The sequence below is a fragment of the Triturus cristatus genome, chromosome 6 (assembly GCF_964204655.1).
Source record: "Triturus cristatus chromosome 6, aTriCri1.1, whole genome shotgun sequence".
Lineage (NCBI taxonomy): Eukaryota > Metazoa > Chordata > Amphibia > Caudata > Salamandridae > Triturus > Triturus cristatus.
In genome coordinates this window covers 8,355,499-8,359,476 of record NC_140589.1, presented here as the reverse complement: position 1 = coordinate 8,359,476, position 3,978 = coordinate 8,355,499, and positions in this window count along the sequence as shown.

Genomic DNA, 3,978 nt, shown 5'->3' with positions numbered 1-3,978 from the left:
TTACTCCTCTCTGCGCGCTCGGATTGGCTAACAGCCTGCCACTGATAACCAGCGTGGGCTCAGATTGGCTAACAGCCTGCCACTGACAAGCAGCGCGGGCTCGGATTGGCTAACAGCTTGCAATGCTAAGCAGCGTGGGCTCGGATTGCCTGTCAGAATGCTCACTGACAAGCAGTGTGGGTTCCGATTAGCAGGCAGTGTGCTGGCTCCCATTGGTTGCTGCTGATAAGCAGCGTGAGTTTGGATTGGCTTTCACCGTGCTGCTTCGGATTGGTCGTTGCTCATAGGAAGCTCGAGTCTCTCTATCCCTTAACACACAACTCTAAGTTCAGTAGAACCAGGGCTCGAGTCGGGGTACCACGCAGGTGGACGGCGTCCCCCCACTTATTTTACCAGGTTTTTCCGGGTGGACGCCGTCCCCCCTGCCCAAAAGCTGGACAGCATTGTGTGAGCAGAGAGCCCGGGTGGGAGGGAAGTTTCCCGTAAATTACCAAAGATATGCTAATATTTGTAATTGGAGACTTTAAGAGGCACCGGTGGTGTGTGCAGGCTGGAGTGATTGGGAGGCGGAGCGAGCAGGCGTTGGCGGTTAACGCTTGGAATGTGTGTCCTTCTGTATCTTGTGCACTTTTGAGCACTTCGTTGTGCAACTGGGGCACCCCCTCGGGGGAGTGGGGGGGAGGGGGGGTTGCAAAGGACATCGAGGAACAGACCAGGGGTAGCAGTGCTGTGAAATGCCCGTCATCTAAAGGCATATGAATACTCATGAGATTCCTGTTGTGACGTCACTTCCGGTGACAGCGTCCCCCCCACTTCTTTTCATGAAATTCCTGTTGTGACGTCACTTCCGGTGACAGCGTCCCCCCACTTCTTTTTTTAGGACTTGTGCCCTGAGTAGAACTTACTGTAACTAAACTTGATATTATATGTACCTCGGGTACCTTTAGTGGTTTTCAGTTGATCAATTCAAATGAGATTATCTGGTAAAACAATAGCAAGCTGGAATCCCACACGCTGCACACCAATGTGAGAAGGTAGCCTAATATATGCTGTCCACTAGTTCAAGTGGGCACCTTGTATCAGTCCAAACAACCCCTTATGGTAAATGGTTAAAGACAACCTTATGTGAAAGCTATCCTAGTGGTAGCTATGGAGAGCAGCCTTCAGGCTAAGTCTTGAAGGAATGTAAAGCAGCTTGTTTTACCAGATTATAACCTCTTGAATAACTAAATGAAAGGACAACCACACCAGGTATATATTTAAAATATATGTATTTAAGATAAAACACACCCCTCTAGTCTCTTTATGAGACTGGAGTTCGAAGTACTTAAGTTGCAAGTCAGTATTCAACAGTAATAGCACAAACACACGTTTGGGCCCTAGGGGCGTACCAAACCATATACCAATAAAGTGGTATAAGAACCACGACAGAGCTAGACACAAGGCCTAGAGCCTGTAGAAGGGCTTGGACCACAAGGAACCACCCAAGGTAGTGACACAGGGGACCCACGGGGGACGCGTGCAGTGTGAGAACACAGCCGCGAATCGCCGTTTACTTCTATGGGGAAAGTCGCGGTTGGAAATCTAGAGTTTAAGGACACTTAGAGGATATCTACGAGCGAACCCTTTTGGACTTAGAGGTGTCTAGGGCCAACACCCACGGGAGCACCGGAGTACTCGAGTTACCTCACCCAGGGAAGCCGGGTGCATCGGTGTCAAATGGTGTCGGGTCGCGTCGCTGTTTTCAATGGAAGCTGCTCAGGAAGTGCTGCTACAGTGAAGAGGAGAAGTGTCTGGAGAGATCCAAGCCTGGATCTAGGATGGAAGGAACCTGAAAGCAGAGGGGACAGAGTCTGGGTCACTTACCAGTGACCAAGGGCACGATCAACCAATGCCCACAGATGTCGGGTGTTCAGGTGAGTTGATGGGTGTCTTGACTCTTTAGCCACGAGGTCCAGGAGGCGCCGATGATGACCAGGAGCTGGATTCGAACTGTCCCATAAAGTCTGTCGAGTGCTGCGGTGTCGGTGACCCGATAGGACCCAACAAGCATTGGCAACGGCAAGTCACTTGGAATCAGAGAAAGGACGTCGGTGCAGACCAGCAAGGTCTGGGGGACTCACCGAGTGAGTGTAAGTCAGGGCACGTCTGGAGCAACCAGGAAAGCCCAATCAGAAGAGGAGTTGCCTTCGTGGGGACCCACTAGCCAACGGGCTAGCGATCGTGAAGGAGCTTTGAGCAGTCGCACTGGAAACTGGCCCACGGGTCACTCGTGTAGTGGAGGCCAGAAATCTTCGGTGCAGGAGGTGCTCAAGGCTGGGGCTACTCGGAGCCCAAAGCACAACTTCAAGGAAGACCGGGAAGATGATGGATCAGCAAAAGATCATGGTGTCCAGGGGTCACGGTTCCACGTCACCCACGATAGCCACGGGCCTCAGCTTTGCTGTGGACTCAGGGTAGCCTAGGTGAAGTCTGGAAATCTACCTCTGGGGATGCAGAAACTTTGGCGTTCCTCAGGAGCTTCAGAATTGCAGACTGGACAGTTGCTTCTTTGGTGCCTGCCAAGCAGGGGAGTCACTCCTTGACCCCAAGGGAGATTTCTTCAGTCTTCTAGTTAAAGTAGAACGTCGAAGGTCCAGGATATATGTTGCAGAGTTTCGGCCAGGTTAATCTAAAGTTGCAAGGACTGGGTTCCCATACTTATACTAAGTTTGGGGGTTGGACATACTCTAGGGACCCACCTATGGGAGGGTTTGGAAAGAGGGGTGGTTACACCCATTTCCTTTGTCCAGTTTCGCACCAGAGCAGGGGCAGGTAGCCCCTGCAACCGGTTTGAACTGGACTATGCACAGGGACACCAAGTGTGCCCCCAGTGCAGGACTTCAAAGCACCAGAGAGTGCTCCCGCCCAGCCCCAAAACACATCTGTCTGTCTTCCCTGGGACAGGAAACCTATTGTCCAGGCCTCCCCTGCCAGAGTTTCGGTCAGCAGCAGGAGGCCAGACCCGTGTCTGTGGCATCCATTTTGTGATGCCAGGGCTGTGTCTTTACCGGGTTAGACCAGTGTGAACATGTCTCTCCCTCTAGAAGGGTGGAATTTTACCCCCGCCGCCAGAACTGGCGGGGGGGGGTTAGTATTCCAAAGCGTTTGACACGAAACACGACATGTTTCCGTGCAGCCAGTCCAAAGTTAGTATTTACTGCGAGGTTATAATGCACTTAAGAGTATATGGTCAGGCTGCAACACAAACCGCATCAGAGGAGGTACTCCGAACACTGCAGAGAGGCTCTGCTCATGCAGGGGCACCCTCTCACATAAAAACCAAGCACTCTGCCATCTGGATGGTTAAGGCCTGCCATAGGAGTGACTTATAGGTTTTATATGTGTGTGCAATGGTAGTGATATAGGTAGCCTATACCACAGTAAGGGGTGCAAGCACCACCTTACCCAGGCTGCAGCAGCAGACCTGTGGTGTCATTTTGGAGTGCTTCCCAGGGGTGGCATAATACATGCTTCAGCCCCTGGTAGGCCTCTGAGGTACCTATGCCCTAGGTACATAGTGTACCATATACTAGGGGCTTATAAGGCACTCCAGAACCCAATTAGATATGTACCTAAGGTACATGGAAACCATTTTAGAGAGGAAGCAGCTAGGCTGGGGTCCTGATTAGCAGGGCTATAGCCGGACTAAGGTCGAAAAACAGTGAAACACCAGCAAAAAGTGGGGGTACCCATGTGAAGCAGATCCTACTCTCCTACACAAAGCAAGCCTCAAACTTGCCCAGATGGTAGGTGGAGTATTAAAAACGTACAGGAACTCCTCTTGCAAACCGGCTGCCACGGTAGCCAAGATTTATAAAGTGCAAATCAGGAGCGCTGCAATTTATGGGGCTGAGCTTTGGGGGCGCTGCCCCACTGGCGGTTTGTCTAAAATCGAGAATAACCTCCTGAGGCAGCTGTTGGGTCTTCCTCCAAGTA